The sequence below is a fragment of the Somniosus microcephalus genome, chromosome 14 (assembly GCF_052327205.1).
Source record: "Somniosus microcephalus isolate GS21.2 chromosome 14, FLI_Smic_1.0, whole genome shotgun sequence".
NCBI classification, from domain to species: domain Eukaryota; kingdom Metazoa; phylum Chordata; class Chondrichthyes; order Squaliformes; family Somniosidae; genus Somniosus; species Somniosus microcephalus.
This window is the reverse complement of record NC_141000.1, coordinates 1,256,116-1,280,320: the sequence shown is the minus strand read 5'-3', so window position 1 is coordinate 1,280,320 and position 24,205 is coordinate 1,256,116. Positions and strand designations below refer to the sequence as shown.

The 24,205-nt window shown below is 52.7% G+C and overlaps 1 protein-coding gene across 5 annotated transcripts in view; it reads right to left on the bottom strand.

The window, feature by feature from the left end:
- akap11 (A kinase (PRKA) anchor protein 11) overlaps window positions 1-23,804 on the bottom strand; it is a 102,142-nt gene extending 78,338 nt beyond the window's left edge. The window contains exons 1-2 of one of the 5 annotated variants that reach the window (XM_086006097.1): window positions 23,707-23,792; window positions 564-663 (exon numbers count right to left, since the gene is read on the bottom strand). The gene's annotated coding sequence lies outside the window, so the exon portion shown is untranslated. Of the gene's footprint in view, window positions 1-563; window positions 664-15,615; window positions 16,119-23,706 lie in introns of those variants that run through there. The other 4 variants (XM_086006099.1, XM_086006096.1, XM_086006100.1 and 1 more) reach the window with 4 other exon arrangements.
- Window positions 23,805-24,205: the final 401 nt, after the last annotated feature.

Below are 24,205 nucleotides of genomic sequence, written 5' to 3'. Positions count from 1 at the left end.
TCTGTATCCTTTCAACAGCTGCAATATCTTTTTCATATTGTGGTGACCCAAGCTGTACACAGTATTCCAAGTGTGGTCGCACCAATGATTTATAAAGTGGCAGGATTTCGGCTCAATGTTGACCTTTTAATACATCCCAACATCTGATGTGTTTTACTCACTGCCACCGAGCATTGTTGCGATAGCTTCAGTTTATTGCCAATCAGGACCCCCAGATCTCTTCATTTTCCATGCACCTTATTTTCCTTCCATTTGAATAATAGTCCATTCCTGGAGTTTTTGTGAAGCACATTGCATTTCTCTACATTGAATTTCATCTGCCACCTGTCTGCCCAATTCCCAAGTATATTCAAATACACACACACACATTTCTCATGTTGAGTTGCCAGCTTATAACAGGGGTGTTATGTCAAGTAGTATTACCAGGAGCACCTATTGGGATCTGTAAGCAATGAGAAGAGGGTCCAGAGTCAGGCAGAACTGTGAGGAGGTCTCTGGGTCTCAGTATTTCAATATATTAGCAACTCATGTCACAGGTTGTGCATCTTTTTTCATTGGGTTACCTGTGTAGATCAGGGTGTTTGTTTTGTACTGTCATCACTCCAAGATACTTTAGAGCAGTCAGGACGAGACAGTAGTCACGATTACAGCTGCCGAAGCTCACTGTTGGTGAGAGTGAACAAACAGCATTTTAATATACATTTTAAAACTAGGAAGTAGATCTGGTCACATTGTTACGTTACCTTTATCGTATGTGCAGGATATACCATTGTGTATTGTGCTAGCTTGGGTCGTATATTATATGCCTAGATCAAAAAATCTTACATCTACGTGCACTTCCTCTCTAAAACTGTACTTCCTGTTGTCTCAGTTGTCAATTCTGTCAAGTTTTTCCCCGTTATAAATTTCAATGTCCCCATTTATAATGAGACTATGAATGTGTGGCTCAAAGATCGGTGTGGGAGAAGTGGGTTTCGGTTCGTGGGGCACTGGCACCAGTACTGGGGAAAGAGAGAGCTGTTCCGTTGGGACGGACTACACCTGAACCATGCTGGGACCAGAGTTCTAGCGAATCGAATAACTAGGGAGGTAGATCGGGCTTTAAACTAAATAAGGGGGGGGGGGGGGGGGGGGGGGGAGGGTCCCGGTGGAGAGAAATCTAGAATGCTCAAGAGAAAAGACAAGGAAGCAGTGCAGGAAAGTGATTGGGGTAAGGATAACCCGATAGTGTCAGGAAGGGACAGAGCGTACAAACAAAGAGTGCACTAACAAATAGGGTCCGGGTAAGAAAACATGGTAATAAGACAAATAGCGCCTTAGTACAAAAAAATGTTAAGTTGTCTAAAAATGTTAAAAAGACAAATCTAAAGGCACTGTATCTCAATGCACAAGGCATTCATAATAAGGTAGACGAATTAACAGCGCAAATAGATGTAAACGGATACGATATAATTGCGATTACAGAGACATGGCTGCAGGGTGACCAAGGCTGGGAGCTGAATATCCAAGGATATTCGATATTTAGGAGCTGAATATCCAAGAATATTCGATATTTAGGAAGGACAGGCAAAAAGGAAAAGGAGGTGGGGTGGCGTTGTTAGTAAAGGATGAAATCAGAGCAATAGTGAGAAAGGATATTGGCTCAGAAAATCAAGATATAGAATCAGTCTGGGTGGAGCTAAGAAGCATCAAGGGGCAGAAAACATTGGTGGGAATTGTCTATAGGCCTCCAAACAGTAGTGGTAATGTAGGGGATGGCATCAAACAGGAAATTAGAGATGCATGTAACAAGGGTACTACAGTAATCATGGGTGACTTTAATCTACATATAGACTGGCCAAACCAAATTAGCAATAATACTATGGAGGATGAATTCCTGGAGTCTGTATGAGATGTTTTTTTTAGATCAGTGTGTTGAGGAGCCAACTAGGGAACAGGCTATCCTAGATTGGGTATTGTGCAAGAAGGGGTTAATTAATAATCTGGTTGTGGGGTCCTTTAGGGAAGAGTGACCATAACATGATAGAATTCTTCATTAAAATAGAAAGTGAAGAAGTCCAATCCGAAACTAGGGTCCTAAATCTAAACAAAGGAAACTACGAAGGTATGAGGAGTGAGTTGGCTATGATAGATTGGGGAGCTTCATTAAAAGGCATGACGGTGGATAGGCAATGGCTAACATTTAAGGAACGAATGCATGAATTGCAACAGTTATACATTCCTTTCTGGCGCAAAAACACAAAAGGAAAAGCGGCCCAACCATGGCTAACAAAATAAATTAAGGATAGTATTAGATCCAAAGAGGAGACATAAAGTTGCCAGAAAAAGTAGCAAGCCTGAGGATTAGGAGCAGTTTAGAGTTCAGCAAAAAAGGACCAAGAGATTGATTAAGAGGGGAAAAATAGAGTATGAGAGTAAACTTGCAAAGAACATAAAAGCAGACTGTAAAAGCTTCTACAAGTATGTAAAAAGAAAGAGTAGTGAAAACAAATGTAGGTCCTTTATAGTCAGAAACAGGAGACTTTATAATGGGGAACAAGGAAATGGCAGAGCAATTAAACAAATACTTTGGTTCTGTCTTCACGGAAGAGGACACAAGTAACTTCCCAGAAATGCTAGGGAGCCAAGGGTCTAGTGAGAAGGAGGAATTGAAGGAAATTAGTATTAGTAAAAAAAGTGCTGGTGAAATTAATGGGACTGAAAGCCGATAAATCCCCAGGGCCTGATAATCTGCACCCCAGAGTACTAACAGAGGTAGCCATGGAAATAGTGGATGCATTGGTTGTCATCTTCTAAAACTGTATAGATTATGGAACAGTTCCTGCAGATTGGAGGGTGGCAAATGTAACCCCACTATTTAAAAAAGGAGGGAGAGAAAACAGGGAACTACAGACCGGTTAGCCTAACATCAGTAGTAGGGAAAATGCTAGAGTCTATTACAAAGGATGTGATAACAGGACACATAGAAAATATCAATGGGATTAGACAAAGTCATTTGGATTTATGAAAGGGAAATCGCGTTTGACAAACCTACTGAAGTTTTTTGAGGCTGTAACTGGTAGAATAGATAAGGGAGAACCAGTGGATGTGGTGTATTTGAATTTTCAGAAGGTCTTTGATAAAGTCCCACATAAGAGGTTAGTGTGCAAAATTAAAGCACATGGGATTGGGGGTAATATACTGGCATGGATTGAAAATTGGTTAACAGACAGGAAACAGTGTAGGAATAAACGGGTCTTTTTCGGGGTGGCAGATGGTGACTAGTGGGGTACCGCAGGGATCAGTGCTTGGGCCCCAGCTATTCACAATATATATCAATGATTTGGATGAGGGAACCAAATGTAATATTTCCAAGTTTGCTGGCGACACGAAACTAGGTGGGATTGTGAGTTGTGAGGAGGATGCAAAGAGGCTTCAAGGCGATTTAGACAAGTTGAGTGAGTGGGCAAATACATGGCAGATGCAGTATAACGTGGATAAATGTGAAGTTATCCACTTCGGTAGGAAAAACAGAAAGGTAGAGTATTATTTAAATGGTGATAGGTTGGGAAATGTTGATGGAGAAAGGGACCTGGGTGTCCTTGTACACCAGTCACTGAAAGCAAACATGCAGGTGCAGCAAGCAGTTAGGAAGGCAAATTCATTGCAAGAGGATTTGAGTGCAGGAGCAAGGATGTTTTACTAGAGTTATACAGGGCCTTGGTCAGACCACACCTGGAGTACTGTGTGCAGTTTTGGTCTCCTTACCTAAGAAAGGATATACCTGCCATAGAGGGAGTGCAGCAAAGGTTCACCAGACTGATTGCTGGGCTGGCAGGACTGTCGTATGAGGAGAGATTGGGTCAACTAGGCCTGTATTTAGAAGGAGAGGGGATCTCATTGAAATGCATAAAATTCTGACAGGGCTAGACAGACTGGATGCAGGGAGGATGTTTCCCCTGGTTGGGGGGTCTAGAACGGGGGGTCTCAGGATACGGGGTAGGACATTTAGGACTGAGGTAAGGAGAAATTTCTTCACCCAGAGGGTGGTGAACCTGTGGAATTCTCTACCACAGAAGGCTGTGGAGACCAAGTCACTGAATATATTTAAGAAGGTGACAGATAGATTTCTAGACACAAAAGACATCAAGGGGTATGGGGAGAGAGCGGGAATATGGTATTGAGATAGAGGATCAGCCATGATCTCATTGAATGGCGGAGCAGGCTCGAAGGGCCGAATGGCCTACTCCTGCTCCTATTTTTCTATGTTTCTATGTAAACTTGTCACAGTAATTACACCCTCCAGCTGTAGTGTGTTTAGTGTCTCCCAAATCCTCAGAGGATCTCCTACACCCAACCCAACTCTACCACTGCTTCCCAATTTACAGCACAGAAACAAGCCATTCGGTCCAACAGGTTTGTGCTCCACACGAGCCTCCTCCCACCTTACTTCATCTCACACTATCAGCATATCCTCCTATTCCTTTCTCCCTCATGTACTTATCTAGCTTCCCCTTAAATGCATCGATGCTCTTCGCCTCAACCACTCCCTGTGGTAGTGAGTTCCACATTCTCAGCACTCTCTGGGTAAAGAAGTTTCTCCTGAATTCCTTATTGGATTTATGAATAACTATCTTATATTTATGGCCCCTGGTTTTGGACTCCCCACAAGTAGAAACATCTTCTCTACGTCTATCCTGCCAAACCCCTTCATAATTTTAAAGACTTCTATCAGGTCACCCTTCAGTCTTCTCTTTTCTAGAGTCTAGTCTTAGTCTTTCTTGATAGTTATTTCGCTAAGTTGTTACAGTATTTAACTATAAATAAGAACATCAAATTAAAGTATTATGTAAAAATAACATAAGTATGACTTAAAACAGAGACGGAGCAAGTGTTGTCCTGGTCTAAATTAGCCATTATTATGCACATCTGTAACGTAACTTGTAACAATTGTAATTTCATATTGCTCAATCTTCAAGAGGTTGGGCCCCAAGCTCATTAGCACATCATTAAAGTAACAGGCACCTTCCATCTCCTCTAAGTTTTCTTAGCTGAGTTGCTATTATAATGTTTCAAACAAGGAGAGCCCCTCATACGCAAGCACGAGTACATTGCCTTTAGGAGAGTGGGAAAATTTACACCCAACAGGTCAAGGGACCAAAGCCGCGATCAGATTTCAATCGCTGCTACCGCCTCACTGCTGAACTCTGTAACACAAGAGGCAAAACAACTGAGATTACCTCAGCCATGTGCAATGCGGGATGGGCACGGGATGCTGAACATGGGCGTGCTACTGAAACCAAACGATGCACATTCAGAATCAGAGATTAGGAAGGAAAAGTGGGCAGATCCCTGGCCAAGGCAGGAATCACCGAGCGAGCCAGGGCACTACGCTAGGGCTCTCTTGCCATGCAATTTTAGTTCTAAATACAAGTTTTAAAGCATCTACACATTCAACAACTTGCATTTATATAGCGCCTTTAACGTAGTAAAACATCCCAAGGCGCTTCACAGGAGCGTAATCAAACAAAATTTGACACCGAGCCACATAAGGAGATATTAGGACAGATGACAAAGAGGTGGGTTTTAAGGAGCGTCTTAAGTAGGAGAGGTAGAGAGGTTTAGGAAGGGAATTCCAGAGCTTAGGGCCTAGGCAGCTGAAAACACGGCTGCCAATGATGGAGCGATTAAAATCAGGGCTAGGCCTGAATCGGAGGAGCGCAGATATCTAAGGGTTGTGGGGCTGGAGGAGATTACAGAGATAGGGAGGGGCGAGGCCATGGAGGGATTTGAAAACAAGGATGAGAATTTTAAAATGGAGGCATTGCTTAACCAGGAGCCAATGGAGGTCAGCGAGCACAGGGGTGATGGGTGAAGGGGACTTGGTGCGAGTTAGGACTCGTACTCATCGATCCCAGCAATTATTTAAATGGTCAACTGCACACTGGCTATGTTTTCGTTGAGAGGATCGGTTCATTAGGCAACGTGCAACTCGATTCACACATTTCATAAAGTATTGCATTTTTTAGTATTTGTAAAGCTCAGAAAAGTGCGACTCCACTGCGGAATATGAAATGCAATTGGGAACCGTAATCCGAGCCCTTAGATATGATTACACCCTTAATCAACCATTAATAGAGATTATATAATGTACAGTTCCCCTTAATGTCAAATACATATGGTAGGCATCAGAGTCAAACGCAAAGTCAATGCCAAAATGATATGTCTGGATCTTCCATACAATCATTTCAGTTTTAACATAAAGCTCTTGTAATAGAATGTCACACCAAAGCCATTGATTAATTTTCTTTCCCTCATGCTGTCGTACAGTGCACGCTACGCAAAAGTCCAAGCCTTCAAAGTTCAGAAATGTTAGCACAGGTAAGTTTGGAGATGGTCTTCTTTGAGTGAATGGAGAATTAAATCTAATGAAATTTCTATCCAAGGGGTCACCTGTCATCAAATAGGATCACACTCAACAAGTAACAGCTTCAACAATCACACTGCTTTTACTACACAGGAGCCATCTTACTCTAGCAATAGAAACCCGGACAATCAGCACCACACACATTCGTCTTTCAAATTTCACGTGACTGTGATGTAGAGACTATCACTCTGAGCAAACTGCAAATCAATTCCAAAGAATGCAACTTAGATAGCATTGATACAAGGGCTGTCCTCGAGGTGCAAGCGTATTTAAAACATTAAAGCACACTATCAGCTGGGGCTCAGTGGGTAGCACTCTCGCCTCGGAGTCGGAAGGTCATGGGCTCAAGCCCCACTCCAGAAATCTAGGTTTGCACTCCAGTGAGGGAGTGCTGCACTGTTGGAGGTGCCGTCTTTCGGATAAGACGTTAAACCAAGACCAATATTCCCTTTAATTTTCTTTGGGTGTGCGGCCCATTCAAATCCCCGCGCGGCCCATTCAAATTCCCGTGCATGCGCTTTTTTTCTGTTTAAAAGCTGGTACGCCAGCTGCGCGGGAGCTACAGACAGCTGCGTGGCCGTGCAGCTTAAAGGGAACATTGACCAAGACCCTGCCTGCCCAGTTGGGCGTAAAAGATCCCATGGCACTATTCAAAAGAGCAGGGAAGTTCTCCCTGATGTCCTGGGGCCAATATTTATCCCTCAACCAACATTACTAAAACAGATTATCTGGTCATTATCACATTGCTGCTTGTGGGAGCTTGCTGTGCACAAATTGGCTGCTGCATTTCCCACATTACAACAGTGATTACACTTCAAAAAGTACTTCATTAGCTGTAAAGCGCGTTGGGACGTCCGGAGTTTGTGAAAGGTGCTGGAGAAATGCAAGTCTTTCTTTTAAAACAGCAGTGCAAAACTGAAGTCTGAATGGAACATTTCAAAACTCTTTAATGGAAGGATTTCAAAATTAAACCATTCCTGGTCTGTTACTGCACCGTGCAACACTGTAAAGGTGATCCAACATTGCCCTAACTACAATATTAAACCATTCCTGGTCTGTTACTGCACCGTGCAACACTGTAAAGGTGATCCAACATTGCCCTAACTACAATATTAAACCATTCCTGGTCTGTTACTGCACCGTGCAACACTGTAAAGGTGATCCAACATTGCCCTAACTACAATATTAAACCATTCCTGGTCTGTTACTGCACCGTGCAACACTGTAAAGGTGATCCAACATTGCCCTAACTACAATATTAAACCATTCCTGGTCTGTTACTGCACTGTGCAACACTGTAAAGGTGATCCAACATTGCCCTAACTACAATATTAAACCGTAAGGATTTATTTTTTAAAACTGCATATATTGTGACCGGAAAATGCTGTTTAAAGCTGCAAGAACAGTGTACACTCTGTAAAGGTCAAGATAGTTTGGAAATCACACATCTGCTAAAGATCTTGTGTACGCATGCTCATTGCACCGTCACGATATTTGGTCAAACTTTAGTGTGAGCACTGAAACTGTCTGTGGAAATATTTAGAATGGAAGTCTTGTATGTAAAGAGTGGCCTGTAGCTTGCATTCATCAACTGACCATGCACAGCGTCATGGGAAATCTACACACACAATGCGAACTATGCGACACGCAACAATTAGGCTTGTATTGACTGTAGGACACAACATTTTGTTAAAGAGAAGTCTACTTGCCAGAGAATATAATATTCATGTACAAAACAATGACTAAATGTATTTTGAAGTTGAATCGGCAGTGGACTGAATCCAAATGTCATCTTACAATGCCAAAAAAAGTCTACGCCTCTTCATTTGGAATTGCTTCCATTTATTTTGAGCAGAAAAATGCCGCCTGTGCTTTATTTAAATGACTTTATTTGAATTACTGGATAATCGAGAAAAAAATGGAGTTAATTCTACTTTGAATTGCAGGAGTAGGTTCCATGTACCCGATACAAAGAAACGAATTCATAAAATAGTACAGCACACGAGGCCATTCAGCCCATCGAATCTGCGCCCACAAACAGCAATTTATGACTATTGAGAAAATGATATAAATGATAAAGTATCAGTGCTCCTCACCATTGCATTTAAACCTAAAACAGGTGACACATTATCAACTTTAGCCAGTAGCTGTGCAGTTGTGATCGACCTTGAGCCCAGCTGATCCGACACTTGCTAGCATTAAGCACCAGCCATTATTGCTAGCCGATCTAGAATCTCGTTGTGCTCTCAACCTGAAGTCAGAGACCAGACATTGTCTGAACCTGAGCTTTCTCACTGGTACTAATTACAGCCCAACACAAATCAAAATGAAACCACCCTTCCATGGGTTTCACAGTAAGACAGGTGGGTGGTAGAGCAATGAGCGACTGTATCTGCCAGACTTCCCATCCATTCAGCACTGAACAGAATAAATCTTTTGGGGGGGCAGTGAGGGAGAGATGACAATAACCGTCACTGAACGCAATTTCACCAACAATTTCATCTTTCCGCAAAGCTGGACTCCAAGTCTTGCTACATGATCACTTTTATACACAAACCTATTGCTCTCAGTTAACTAGTCTAAGCTATGATGAGCGGTACAGAATAGACATTTTTGGAAACGCACCCCATTGTACAGTTTTCAATCCCTCCCAATGAATGACGCAGGAGTAAGCGTCAACTCATTTGAGTTAACATGAAGATTGATCTCCTAATGCCCACATATTACAAGCGGTCAGCCAGTTCTGTTACCGGAAACTCTACACTAAGCAGAGAACACCAAGCAGATGGCAATCTTTAAATGGGCATTATACAGCCAATATTTTCTTACACCTCAGACTGAATCTTTGCCAGGTGGTTTAACGTTAAAACCATATTTAATTGAGGAAAAGGTGCCAATGGGAAAACTAACCCAACAACTTCTACAAAAGGCAATAGCTGTGAGCAATGATGGTGTCCATCGCATGGCACATGAACACAAATTCCTGTACTGAGTGCTGGCTGATGTGTCAGCTATCAAGTGCCAGAACTGAAACTTGTGGCCAGACAACCGCCTCATTCAAGGGAAAGGACAGAGCGAGCACGCACAGCGTCAAGTCTTTCCTTCTATACCAGTCAGTTATTTACTTCTTCCAAGCAAGCAGACCGCATTCACTAACAATGTGACCACCTCTCCGTTACAGAGACCAAACACAGATTTGGATGACTACCTTGCTGATCACAAGAAAATTATCAACCGATCTACGTTCCCCCCACTTCAACTCTTCCTCCAATTCTCACTCTGATCTTTCCACCTTGGGCCTCCAAAATTCCTGTAACCAAGCTCAACGTAACCATCGAGAACAGTGTCTCAGCTTCCTCCTGGGCACTATGATCTGAATATCAACTTCAGACCTCAGCTGTCTGTCATTGTACTGCCCTGTTCGTCTATTCTGATTCCAACAACTCAGATTTATACAGCAACTTTAACACCGAAAAACATCACACAGCGCTTCATAGAGGCCTAATTAAAAATAAATGGATACACTATCGATGTGTGTCTGTGTATATATATATATATATATATATATATATAAAAATAGCGGGTCAGATGAAGTAGGGTGGGAGGAGGCTCGTGTGGAGCACCAACGCCAGCATGGACCAGTTCGGCTGAAAGACCTTTACAGCACAGAAACAGGCCAATGTAATGCTATGTAATATAGAAAAGGAATCTCCTGTAATTCTCTACAGCTGTATAGATACTAAACTCCATAGAACAGATCTTCATTTCTTGTTCCCAATCTCTTCAGAATTAAGTTTAACCTTGTCAGCCATGGCTCAGTTGGCAGCACCCTCGCCTGAGTCAGAAGGTTGTGGGTTCAAGTCCCACTCCAGGGACTTTGAGCACATAAAGCTAGGCTGACACTCCAGTGCAGTGCTGAGGGAGTGCTGCACTGTCGGAGGTGCCGTCTTTTGGATGAAACATTAAACCGAGGCCCCGTCTGCTCTCTCAGGTGGACGTAAAAGATCCCATGGCACTATTTCGAAGACGAGTAGGGGAGTTCTCCCCGGTGTCCTGGGGCCAATATTTATCCCTCAACCAACATAACAATAACAGATGATCTGGTCATTATCACATTGTTGTTCGTGGGAACTTGCTGTGCGCAAATTGGCTGCTGCGTTTCCCACATTACAACAGTGACTCCACTTCAAAAGTACTTCATTGGCTGTAAAGCGCTTTGAGGCGTCCGGTGGTCGTGAAAGGCGCTATAGAAATGCAAGTCTTTCTTTCATTTGGATGGGTAGTTTCCCTTTTGGAATCATTTTACCCTTTGTCTTTCAAAGCGTCTTCCCAGCTTATTAAAATCCGTAAACTGCTATTAAACATATTACCGGACGGTTTGTGGCAGTAGTTAGCTTGTATATGTACTCCGCACCTTCCCTCCTCAAAGGCAGTTTCTAACTTGCACTACACAGGCACCGACAGTCACCATCCAAACCATTCCCTTTCACATACTGATGGGCCTGCCATGGATTCCCCATTTCCAGCCTTCGCACTTGCTGTTTCTACCCCTGCCAGTTCCTCTTCTGGACATAGTACACATTCCACCCAAGACGTGAGCCACATCCTTAAATTAGAGCAAACAAAGACAAGAATATCTCCTTAAACCCGACATCCTTGATAGTGCTGGGGATCTGAGTCACCATCAGCCCACTCACTGCCTGCCCCTTTGCCCAAGATGAACCATTTCCTCTAACTAGTCCACTGCAGACCAACCTTGGATAGGCTGACACAGATTAAACCATCAGGATACTTTCACATCTCCTTTCCTACCACTGATGTACACTGTGAAGCACGTGCATGTTCAATTTGCAAAGTAAAGTTTCAATAAAGTTCACCAGACTGATCCACAAAAGGGTATCGCCCTGAAACATTGACTCTGTTTCTCTCCATGGATGTTGCCTGGCCCTGCTGAGTTTTCCCAGTGTTTTCTGTTGTTATTCCACAAAACGGTATTTCTGTTGCCACTATCAGTATTCTATTTAAAGAGGTACTCACTTATGGACACTGCAGGAGCACTTTAGACAGGCTATCTTTCAGCTGACTAAACCCTCCAAATGTGACTCTACACTTGAGAGGCAGACTCGGAATTCAAAGTGCTACTGGAAATAAAATGGAACCGTGGGGGAGGAAAAGCAGTAGAAAAAGAGGACATAAGCAAGTGAATATTTGATTCACAGTAAATGCACCGATGAGTGGCACCGGCTGCGTAATTCAGAAGTGGCACAGACGTAAATAAATTACAACTGGCACGGCCACGACTGCTTTCTCTGTAGAACACAGGGGGCTGCAAGGTCATCAGATTTCTGTCCAGGGCTGGGCATATTGTGAGCAGTGTTCTCTGTTTTTGGACTGACGTGCCTGTGAGCTGGTTACCCTAGCAAATCCAAATTCCCAGTCTTTCATGGCTCTACGATTCTGCTGCTGGGAGGAGAGAGCAGTTTCACACGCCTGTGGTCCAGGATCCGGTCTAAACAAGCACCAGGATGCAAACAGCTAATATATGTGCCCGAGAATGTATCAGTATCTCCTGGGGGTCCTTTTACACAAACGTTTGAACATAACAAGTGTAAAGGTGCCCAAAATTGATGTGAATTTCCCCACAAAACAAGCAAAGCAGGTGCACTGTTGGGAGTGAACGTGAGCAGTTCAACAGAATTGAACTATTCATCACAATTCAATAACTACACTGCGTTGCTGTCAGCGAAGACACAAGCCACGGAACAACAAATCTAGAAATACACTGGCAGCATATCATTAAAGGACTGTGTTGAAAAGGAGGGCTTTAAGCTCAGGAAATGCTGGGAGTGACACAGACAGGCCCGTTCAAAGATTGCTGCATTATTTTAAATGATACAACAGATTAACTTTTTTAAATCAAACTGAGTGAGTGTAACTATGAGTAACAACAGTACTGGGAGAGGTTCACACCTCAACTGTGGACCGTGCAACTCTCCACTGGGAGAGTGGGGAGGGGGCAAACTCAGGCTGAATTCCCCCAGGGAAGGCCTGAATCTCCCAGTCAGAGCTCGCGGGATCGGAGGCTGTGAATCACTCTGCTAGCTGGAAGGGTGGAATCTGTCGATCTGAGCTGAGACTCTCACTCTCTCTCTCCCCCCTTCCATCACCTTTTTCCTTTCCCCATCTCTCCCCCTCCATCGCTCCCTGTCTGACTTTGTCTGTTACACACACTCACTTTGTTTGGGCTCTACCTCACTGTGTTCATATATACTCCCTCTCTCTCCGTCCTCTGCCTTCTCTCCGAGTTTCTCTCACGCTGTATGGCTGTTTGTCTCTTTGTCTTTCTCTCTGTGTGCCCCTCTTTCTCTTCCCGTCTGTCCCCCTTGTACTCTCTCCACCTCCCTTCTCTCTGCATCTTCCCCACTCTCCGTCTGTATTTGTGTCACACTCACTCTCAGTCTCTTGGAATGTGTGTTTGCTTCTGTGCCACCCCTCGCTCTGCAGCTTCGGCCTGTCTGTGTGCCTCTTTCTCATTCCCTCTCACGATCTATCTATTGTGCTCTGTGTCTGTCTTTCTCGTCATGTCTCTGCTTCACTGCCTGCCTGTCTACCCCCCTCCGTCTATCTGCCTGCCTGGCCCCCTGCCTGACACCCCCCCGTCTGTCTGTCCCCCTGCTTGTCCCCCTCTCCCTGTCTACGCCTGCCTGTCTGTCCCCTTTTCCATCCGTTTGCCTACCTGCCTGTCCACCCGTCTGTCTGCCTGCCTGTCTGTGTCCCCCCTCCCTGTCTGTTTGCTGTCTGCCTGCCCCACCTCTCCTTGCCTGTCTGCCTAGTTGTTCGTCCCCATTTCATGTCTAGCTGGCTACCCATCCCCCATTTATCTGTCTGTCTGTCCCCCACCCCCGTCCATTTCTGTCTTCTGTCTGTCCCCCCCCGCCGCCTGTCTGCCCTCTCTCTGCCTGTCTGGCCCCTCTCCTTTCGTCTGTCTGGCCCCTCTCCCTCCATCTGTCTCTCTGGCATCTCTGCTTCCGTCTGTCTGGCCCCTCTCCCTCTGCCTGACTGTCTGGCCTCTCTACCTCCGTCTGTCTGTCCGTCTGGCTCCTCATCCTCCGTCCGCCCCCCCTCTCCCTCCGTCTGTCTGGCCCCTCGACCGCCGTCCGACTGTCTGGCCCCTCTCCCTCCCTCCGTCTGTCTGGCCCCTCTCCCTCCCTCCGTCTGTCTGGCCCCTCTCCCTCCGTCTGTCTGTCTGGCTCCTCTCCCTCCATCTGTCTATCTGTCTGGCCCCTCTCCCTCTGTCTGTCTCCCCTCGTTCCCTCCCTTTGTCCATCCATTGCCCTCTCCTGCCGTCCGTCCGTCCCCCTCTACCTCTATCTATTGTCTTGCCCCCTCCTCGCGTCAGTCGACCCCCCCCAGCCTTTCCCTATCTCCCGTCTGATTGTCCCCCAGTCTCTGTCTGCCTGTTCCTCTCCCCGTGTCTGTGCCCCTCTCCCTTTGTTTGTCTATCTGTCTTCCTCTCCAATCTTATACTCCAACCCCCTTGCAATAAAGGCTAACATACCATTTGCTTTCCTAAGCCAGAAGTGCCAAGTCAATGACCCATATCGGCCTCCTCCTGAGGTCCCCACCATCACAGAAGCCAGTCTTCAGCCAATTCGATTCACTCCACGTGATATCAAGATACGGCTGAGCGCACTGGATACAGCAAAGGCTCTGGGCCCCGACAACATCCCGGCTATCGTGCTGAAGACTTGTGCTCCAGAACTAGCTGCACCTCTAGCCAAGCTGTTTGAGTACAGCTACAACACTGGCATCTATCCGACAATGTGAAAAACTGCCCAGGTATGTCCTGTCCACAAAAAGCAAGACAAATCCAATCATCAAGGTGTCATCAACAGTGTTACCAAGCGGCACTACTCACTCATAACTTGCTCACTGATGCCCAGTTTGGGTTCCGCCAAGACCACTCGGCTCCTGACCTCATTACAGCCTTGGTCCAAACATGGACAAAGGAGCTGAATTCCAGAGGTGAGGTGAGAGTGACTGCCCTTGATGTCAAGGCAGCATTTGACCGAGTGTGGCATCAAGGAGCCCTAGTAAAGCTGAAGTCAATGGGAATCAGGGGGAAAATGTTCAACTGGCTGGTCATACCTAGCACAAAGGAAGATGGTTGTGGTGATTGAAGGTCAATCATCACAGCCCCAGGACATCACTGCAGGCGTTCCTCAGGGCAGTGTCCTAGGCCCAACCATCTTCAGCTGCTTCATCAATGACCTTCCCTCCAACATAAGGTCAGAAATGGGGATGTTTGCTGATGACTGCACAGTGTTCAGTGCCATTCACAACTCCTCAGATAATGAAGCAGTCCATGCCCGCATGCAGCAAGACCTGGACGACGTTCAGGCTTGGGCTGATAAGTGGCAGGTAACATTCGCGCCACAGAAGTGCCAGGCAATGACTATCTCCAACAAGCGAGTCTAATCACTGCCCCTTGACATTCAATGGCATTACCATCGCCGAATCCCCCACCATCAACATCCTGGGGGTCATCATTGACCAGAAACTTAACTGGACCAGCCACATAAATACTGTTGGAACAAGGGCAGGTCAGAGGCTGGGTATTCTGCAGCAAGTGTCTCACCTCCTGACTCCCCAAAGCCTTTCCACCATCTACAAGGCACAAGTAAGGAGTGTGATGGAATATTCTCCACTTGCCTGGACGAGTGCAGCTCCAACAACACTCAAGAAGCTCGACACCATTCAAAACAATGCAGCCTGCTTGATTGGCACCCCATCCACCACCGGCGTACCGGGGCTGCAGTGTGTACCATCTACAAGATGCACTGCAGCAACTCGCCAAGGCTTCTTCGGCAGCACCTCCCAAACCCGCGACCTCTTCCACCTAGAAGGACAAGGCGAGCAGGCACATGGGAACACCACCACCTCCAAGTTCTCCTCCAAGTCACACACCATCCTGACTTAGAAGTATATCGCCGTTCCTCCATCGTCGCTGGGTCAAAATCCTGGAACTCCCTCCCTAACAGCGCTATGGGTGTACCTTCACCACACGGACTGCAGCGGTTCAAGGCGGCAGCTCAACACCACCTTCTCAAGGGCAACTAGGGATGGGCAATAAATGCTGGCCTTGCCAGCGACGCCCACATCCCATAAAAACAAATTTAAAAAATGTTGTTTTAATTTGCTGGCTGTACCTGCTTGTTAACTTTCCGTGATTCATGTAGAAGGGCATGCAGGTCCACCTGAACACCAACATTCACAAGTCTCGCACCTTTTTAAACATATTCTGCTTTTCCATTCTTGCTACCAAAGTGGATAATGTCACATTTCCCCACATTATACTCCACCAACTTGCTCACTCACTTAACCTGTCCCTCTCCCTCCCCACCCTCTCCCTCCCCACTTTGCAGCCTTTTTATGACCTCCTCACAGCTTACTTTCCCACCTAGCTTTGTATCGACAGCAAAGTTGGATATACAGTATTACACTCGGTCCCCTCATCCAAGTCATTGATGGAGATTGTGAATAGCTGAGGCCCCAGCACTGATCCTTGCGGTACCCCACTAGTTACTGCCAACCCGAAAATGACCCATTTATTCTGACTCTGTTTTCGCCCCGTTAACCAATCCTCAATCCCTGCTAATATATTACCCCAACCCCACGAGCCCTAATCTTGTGTAACAACCTCCTGTGTGGCACCTTCTGAAAATCCCCCCACCCATCATCGTCCTGTCCCCACCCCTGTCCCCCCGTTTCTGTCTGTCTATCCCCCTCTGAGTCTCACTGTTCCTCCTCCGTCTGTTTGTCCCCTCCCCCTCTCTCCTCCCCCCTCTCTCTCTCTCCCTCCCTCCGTCACACTCTCTCTCTCCCTCCCTCCGTCACTCTCTCTCTCTCCCTCCCTCCGTCACTCTCTCTCTCTCCCTCCCTCCGTCACTCTCTCTCTCTCCCTCCCTCCGTCACTCTCTCTCTCTCCCTCCCTCCGTCACTCTCTCTCTCTCCCTCCCTCCGTCACTCTCTCTCTCTCTCCCTCCCTCCGTCACTCTCTCTCTCTCCCTCCCTCCGTCACTCTCTCTCTCTCCCTCCCTCCGTCACTCTCTCTCTCTCCCTCCCTCCGTCACTCTCTCTCTCCCTCCCTCCGTCACTCTCTCTCTCTCCCTCCCTCCGTCACTCTCTCTCTCCCTCCCTCCGTCACTCTCTCTCTCCCTCCCTCCGTCACTCTCTCTCTCCCTCCCTCCGTCACTCTCTCTCTCTCCCTCCCTCCGTCACTCTCTCTCTCTCCCTCCCTCCGTCACTCTCTCTCTCTCCCTCCCTCCGTCACTCTCTCTCTCCCTCCCTCCGTCACTCTCTCTCTCTCTCTCCCTCCGTCACTCTCTCCCTCCGTCACTCTCTCTCTCTCCCTCCCTCCGTCACTCTCTCTCTCTCCCTCCCTCCGTGTCTCTCCCCCTCTCCCTCCCTCCGTGTCTCTCCCCCCTCCCTCCCTCCCTCCGTGTCTCTCCCCCCTCCCTCCCTCCCTCCGTGTCTCTCCCCCCTCCCTCCCTCCCTCCGTGTCTCTCCCCCCCTCCCTCCCTCCGTGTCTCTCCCCCCTCCCTCCCTCCGTGTCTCTCCCCCCTCCCTCCCTCCGTGTCTCTCCCCCCTCCCTCCCTCCGTGTCTCTCCCCCCTCCCTCCCTCCGTGTCTCTCCCCCCTCCCTCCCTCCGTGTCTCTCCCCCCTCCCTCCCTCCGTGTCTCTCCCCCCTCCCTCCCTCCGTGTCTCTCCCCCCTCCCTCCCTCCGTGTCTCTCCCCCCTCCCTCCCTCCGTGTCTCTCCCCCCTCCCTCCCTCCGTGTCTCTCCCCCCTCCCTCCCTCCGTGTCTCTCCCCCCTCCCTCCGTGTCTCTCCCCCCGCTCCGTGTCTCTCCCCCCCCTCCCTCCGTGTCTCTCCCCTCTCCCTCCGTGTCTCTCCCCTCTCCCTCCGTGTCACTCCCCCCCTCCCTCCGTGTCTCTCTCCCCCCTCCCTCCGTGTCACTCCCCCCCTCCCTCCGTGTCTCTCTCCCCCCTCCCTCCGTGTCTCTCTCTCTCTCCCTCCCTCCGTCACTCTCTCTCTCCCCCCTCCCTCCGTGTCTCTCCCCCCCCTCCGTGTCTCTCCCCCCCCTCCGTGTCTCTCCCCCCCCTCCGTGTCTCTCCCCCCCTCCCTCCGTGTCTCTCCCCCCCTCCCTCCGTGTCTCTCCCCCCCTCCCTCCGTGTCTCTCCCCCCCTCCCTCCGTGTCTCTCCCCCCCTCCCTCCGTGTCTCTCCCCCCCTCCCTCCGTGTCTCTCCCCCCCTCCCGCCGTGTCTCTCCCCCCTCCCTCCGTGTCTCTCCCCCCTCCCTCCGTGTCTCTCCCCCCTCCCTCCGTGTCTCTCCCCCCCTCCCTCCGTGTCTCTCCCCCCCTCCCTCCGTGTCTCTCTCTCTCTCTCCCTCCCTCCGTCACTCTCTCTCTCTCTCTCCCTCCCTCCGTCACTCTCTCTCCCTCCCTCCGTCACTCTCTCTCTCTCCCTCCCTCCGTGTCTCTCCCCCCCTCCCGCCGTGTCTCTCCCCCCTCCCTCCGTGTCTCTCCCCCCTCCCTCCGTGTCTCTCCCCCCTCCCTCCGTGTCTCTCCCCCCCTCCCTCCGTGTCTCTCCCCCCCTCCCTCCGTGTCTCTCTCTCTCTCTCCCTCCCTCCGTCACTCTCTCTCTCTCTCCCTCCCTCCGTCACTCTCTCTCCCTCCCTCCGTCACTCTCTCTCTCTCCCTCCCTCCGTGTCTCTCCCCCCCTCCGTGTCTCTCCCCCCCTCCCTCCGTGTCTCTCCCCCCCTCCCTCCGTGTCTCTCCCCCCCTCCCTCCGTGTCTCTCCCCCCTCCCTCCCTCCGTGTCTCTCCCCCCTCCCTCCCTCCCTCCGTGTCTCTCCCCCCTCCCTCCCTCCCTCCGTGTCTCTCCCCCCTCCCTCCCTCCCTCCGTGTCTCTCCCCCCTCCCTCCCTCCCTCCGTGTCTCTCCCCCCTCCCTCCCTCCCTCCGTGTCTCTCCCCCCTCCCTCCCTCCGTGTCTCTCCCCCCTCCCTCCCTCCGTGTCTCTCCCCCCTCCCTCCCTCCGTGTCTCTCCCCCCTCCCTCCCTCCGTGTCTCTCCCCCCTCCCTCCCTCCGTGTCTCTCCCCCCTCCCTCCCTCCGTGTCTCTCCCCCCTCCCTCCCTCCGTGTCTCTCCCCCCTCCCTCCCTCCGTGTCTCTCCCCCCTCCCTCCCTCCGTGTCTCTCCCCCCTCCCTCCCTCCGTGTCTCTCCCCCCTCCCTCCCTCCGTGTCTCTCCCCCCCTCCCCTCCCCTCCGTGTCTCTCCCCCCTCCCTCCCTCCGTGTCTCTCCCCCCTCCCTCCCTCCGTGTCTCTCCCCCCTCCCTCCCTCCGTGTCTCTCCCCCCTCCCTCCGTGTCTCTCCCCCCGCTCCGTGTCTCTCCCCCCCTCCCTCCGTGTCTCTCCCCTCTCCCTCCGTGTCTCTCCCCTCTCCCTCCGTGTCACTCCCCCCCTCCCTCCGTGTCTCTCTCCCCCCTCCCTCCGTGTCACTCCCCCCCTCCCTCCGTGTCTCTCTCCCCCCTCCCTCCGTGTCTCTCTCTCTCTCCCTCCCTCCGTCACTCTCTCTCTCCCTCCCTCCGTGTCTCTCCCCCCTCCCTCCGTGTCTCTCCCCCCCCTCCGTGTCTCTCCCCCCCCTCCGTGTCTCTCCCCCCCCTCCGTGTCTCTCCCCCCTCCCTCCGTGTCTCTCCCCCCCTCCCTCCGTGTCTCTCCCCCCCCTCCCTCCGTGTCTCTCCCCCCCTCCCTCCGTGTCTCTCCCCCCCTCCCTCCGTGTCTCTCCCCCCCTCCCGCCGTGTCTCTCCCCCCTCCCTCCGTGTCTCTCCCCCCTCCCTCCGTGTCTCTCCCCCCTCCCTCCGTGTCTCTCCCCCCCTCCCTCCGTGTCTCTCCCCCCCTCCCTCCGTGTCTCTCTCTCTCTCTCCCTCCCTCCGTCACTCTCTCTCCCTCCCTCCGTCACTCTCTCTCTCTCCCTCCCTCCGTCACTCTCTCTCTCTCCCTCCCTCCGTGTCTCTCCCCCCCTCCCGCCGTGTCTCTCCCCCCTCCCTCCGTGTCTCTCCCCCCTCCCTCCGTGTCTCTCCCCCCTCCCTCCGTGTCTCTCCCCCCCTCCCTCCGTGTCTCTCCCCCCCTCCCTCCGTGTCTCTCCCCCCCTCCCTCCGTGTCTCTCTCTCTCTCTCCCTCCCTCCGTCACTCTCTCTCTCTCTCCCTCCCTCCGTCACTCTCTCTCTCTCTCCCTCCCTCCGTCACTCTCTCTCCCTCCCTCCGTCACTCTCTCTCTCTCCCTCCCTCCGTGTCTCTCCCCCCCTCCGTGTCTCTCCCCCCCTCCCTCCGTGTCTCTCCCCCCCTCCCTCCGTGTCTCTCCCCCCCTCCCTCCGTGTCTCTCCCCCCCTCCCTCCGTGTCTCTCCCCCCCTCCCTCCGTGTCTCTCCCCCCTCCCTCCGTGTCTCTCCCCCCCTCCCTCCGTGTCTCTCCCCCCCTCCCTCCGTGTCTCTCCCCCCCTCCCTCCGTGTCTCTCCCCCCCTCCCTCCGTGTCTCTCCCCCCCTCCCTCCGTGTCTCTCTCTCTCTCTCCCTCCCTCCGTCACTCTCTCTCTCTCTCCCTCCCTCCGTCACTCTCTCTCTCTCTCCCTCCCTCCGTCACTCTCTCTCTCTCTCTCCCTCCCTCCCTCTCTCTCTCTCTCTCCCTCCCTCCGTCACTCTCTCTCTCTCCCTCCCTCCGTGTCTCTCCCCCCCTCCGTGTCTCTCCCCCCCTCCCTCCGTGTCTCTCCCCCCCTCCCTCCGTGTCTCTCCCCCCTCCCTCCGTGTCTCTCCCCCCCTCCCTCCGTGTCTCTCCCCCCTCCCTCCGTGTCTCTCCCCCCCTCCCTCCGTGTCTCTCCCCCCCTCCCTCCGTGTCTCTCCCCCCCTCCCTCCGTGTCTCTCCCCCCCTCCCTCCGTGTCTCTCCCCCCCTCCCTCCGTGTCTCTCCCCCCCTCCCTCCGTGTCTCTCCCCCCCTCCCTCCGTGTCTCTCCCCCCCCTCCCTCCGTGTCTCTCCCCCCCTCCCTCCGTGTCTCTCCCCCCCTCCCTCCGTGTCTCTCCCCCCCTCCCTCCGTGTCTCTCCCCCCCTCCCTCCGTGTCTCTCCCCCCCTCCCTCCGTGTCTCTCCCCCCCTCCCTCCGTGTCTCTCCCCCCTCCCTCCGTGTCTCTCCCCCCTCCCTCCGTGTCTCTCCCCCCTCCCTCCGTGTCTCTCCCCCCTCCCTCCGTGTCTCTCCCCCCTCCCTCCGTGTCTCTCCCCCCTCCCTCCGTGTCTCTCCCCCCTCCCTCCGTGTCTCTCCCCCCTCCCTCCGTGTCTCTCCCCCCCTCCCTCTGTCACTCTCCTCCTCTCCTCCCTCTGTCACTCTCCCCCCTCCTCCCTGTCACTCTCCCCCCCTCTGTCACTCTCCCCCCTCCTCCCTCTGTCACTCTCCCCCCTCCTCCCTCTGTCACTCTCCCCCCTCCTCCCTCTGTCACTCTCCCCCCTCCTCCCTCTGTCACTCTCCCCCCTCCTCCCTCTGTCACTCTCCCCCCCTCCTCCCTCTGTCACTCTCCCCCCCTCCTCCCTGTCACTCTCCCCCCTCCTCCCTCTGTCACTCTCCCCCCTCCTCCCTCTGTCACTCTCCCCCCTCCTCCCTCTGTCACTCTCCCCCCTCCTCCCTCTGTCACTCTCCCCCCTCCTCCCTCTGTCACTCTCCCCCCTCCTCCCTCTGTCACTCTCCCCCCTCCTCCCTCTGTCACTCTCCCCCCTCCTCCCTCTGTCACTCTCCCCCCTCCTCCCTCTGTCACTCTCCCCCCTCCTCCCTCTGTCACTCTCCCCCCCTCCCCCGTCACGCTCCCCTCTGTCACGCTCCCCCTCCCTCCCCTCTGTCACTCTCCCCCTCCCTCCCCTCTGTCACTCTCCCCCTCCCTCCCCTGTCACTCTCCCCCTCCCTCCCCTCTGTCACTCTCCCCCTCCCTCCCCTCTGTCACTCTCCCCCTCCCTCCCCTCTGTCACTCTCCCCCTCCCTCCCCTCTGCCACTCTCCCCCTCCCTCCCTCCCCTCTGCCACTCTCCCCCTCCCTCCCTCTGTCACTCTCTCTCTCCCTCCCTCTCTCCCCCGTCACTCTCCCTCTCTCCCCGTCACTCTCCCTCTCTCCCCGTCACTCTCCCTCTCCCTCCCCCCGGTCACTCTCCCTCTCCCTCCCCCCGGTCACTCTCCCTCTCTCTCCCCCCGGTCACTCTCCCTCTCTCCCTTCTGTCACTCTCCCTCTCTCCCTTCTGTCACTCTCCCTCTCTCTCCGCCCTGTCACTCTCCCTCTCTCCCCCCCCGTCACTCTCCCTCTCTCTCCCCTCTGTCCCTCTCTCTCTCCCCCGTCACTCTCCCCCTCCCTCTCTCCCCCCCCCCCCGTCACTCTCCCCCCTCCCTCTCTCCCCCCACCCGTCACTCTCCCCCTCCCTCTCTCCCCCCCGTCACTCTCCCCCTCCCTCTCTCCCCCCCGTCACTCTCCCCCTCCCTCTCTCCCCCCCGTCACTCTCCCCCTCCCTCTCTCCCCCCCGTCACTCTCCCTCTCTCTCCGTCACTCTCCCTCTCTCTCCGTCACTCTCTATCTCTCCCTTCCTCTGTCTCTCCCCCGTCACTCTCCCTCACTCCCCCCCCGTCACTCCCCCGTCACCCTCCCTCTCTCTCCCCCGTCACTCTCCCTCTCTCTCCCCCCGCGTCACTCTCCCTCTCTCTCCCCCCCCGTCACTCACCCTCTCTTTACCCCCCCGTCACTCTCCCTCTCTCTCCCCTCTGTCACTCTCCCTCTCTCCCCCGTCACTCTCCCTCTCTCTCCCACTCTCTCTCCACTGTCACTCTCCCTCTCTCCCCCTCCCTCTCCCTCTCTCCCCCGTCACTCTCCCTCCTCTCCCTCTCTCCCCCGTCACTCTCCCTCTCTCCCCGCTCTCACTCCCCCCTCACTCTCTCTCTCTCCCTCCCTCCCTCTGTCTCTCCCCCCTTCACTCTCCCTCCTCCCTCACTCCCCACTCTCTCTCTCCCTCCCTCTGTCTCTCCCCCCCTCTCTCTCCCTCTCTCTCTCTCACTCTCCCTCTGTCCCTCTCCCCCGTCACTCTCCCTCTCTCCCCGGTCACTCTCCCTCTCTCCCGTCACTCTCCCTCTCTCCCGTCACTCTCCCTCTCTCCCGTCACTCTCCCTCTCTCCCGTCACTCTCCCTCTCTCCCGTCACTCTCCCTCTGTCACTCCCCCGTCACTCTCCCCCGTCACTCTCCCCCGTCACTCTCCCCCGTCACTCTCCCTCTCTCTCCCCCGTCACTCTCCCCCGTCACTCTCCCTCTCTCTCCCCGTCACTCTCCCTCTCTCTCCCCGTCACTCTCCCTCTCTCTCCCCCGTCACTCTCCCTCTCTCTCCCCCGTCACTCTCCCTCTCTCTCCCCCGTCACTCTCCCCCGTCACGCTCCCTCACTCTCCCCCCGTCACTCTCCCTCCCCGTCACTCTCCCTCGTCACTCTCCCTCACTCTCCCCCCGTCACGCTCCCTCACTCTCCCCCGTCACGCTCCCTCACTCTCCCCCCGTCACTCTCCCTCCCCCGTCACTCTCCCCCGTCACTCCCTCACACTCCCCCCCGTCTCTCTCTCTCCCCCGTCACTCTCCCTCTCTCTCCCCGTCACTCTCCCCCGTCACTCTCCCTCACCTCTCTCCCCGTCACTCTTCCTCTCTCTCCCCCGTCACTCTCCCCCCGTCACTCTCCCCCGGTCTCTCTCTCTCCCGTCACTCTCCCTCTCTCTCTCCCGTCACTCTCCCTCTCTCTCCCCCCTGTCACTCTCCCTCTCTCTCCCCCCTGTCACTCTCCCTCTCTCTCCCCCCTGTCACTCTCCCCCGTCACTCTCCCTCTCTCTCCCGCCCCCTCCCTCTCTCCCCTGTCACTCTCCCTCTCTCCCAGGCCTGTGTCTCTCTCCCTCTGACTCCCCCCCCCGTCACTCTCTCTCCCCCCCGTCACTCTCTCTCCCCCCTGTCCCTCTCTGTCCCTGCCTCTCTCTCCCCCCTAGGCCTCTGTCTCACTCTCTCTCTGTCCCTCTCACTCTCTCCCCCCTGTCTCTCTCTCCCTCCCTCTCCCCCCCCCAGGCCTGTGTCCCCGCGGTGTTGCTGTTAGTCCCGAGGCCTCAGCTGATACCCGAGCAGCTCCCGGGCCCGCAGGGCGGTGGAGGCGGCTCCCCGCCGGTCGGTATTCCCGGTCCCCCCCGGTCGGTATTCCCGGTCTCACCGCTCCGCTCCGGGCCCGCTCCCGCTCCCAATCCCGCTCCATCCCGGGAGGAAAACCGCAGCCCCGCCACCGAGCGCCGAGTGCGGATGGGGGTCGGAGGTCAGGCAGCAGCAATCGAGCGCCGAGCTGCGGTGTGCGGGCGCCGCCAGAGGGGGCGCTCTGCGGCAGGGCAAAGGTCAGAGCCAGGCCTCGGGCCTCTCTGATTGGCCACTGAGGGTGAGCCTGGGCTGCCCTCACCAGGAGGTCCAGCCAGTGGAACAGTCCCAACATAAAGTCTCATTACAACCAAAGAAAAAAGGAAAACTAATGTCATTGGTATTATTGACTGGGTCAGCCACACAATTCAATTCAATTCAATTCAAATGCTTTATTGGCATGAAAGTTTACAGAGAACCATATTGCCAAAGCTTACATATCAAAAAGGTACATTTTCAAACATTCTGTAGGTGTCAATCGATTTGACATTTGTTGGGTACATACAATATTACTTTTAAACAAT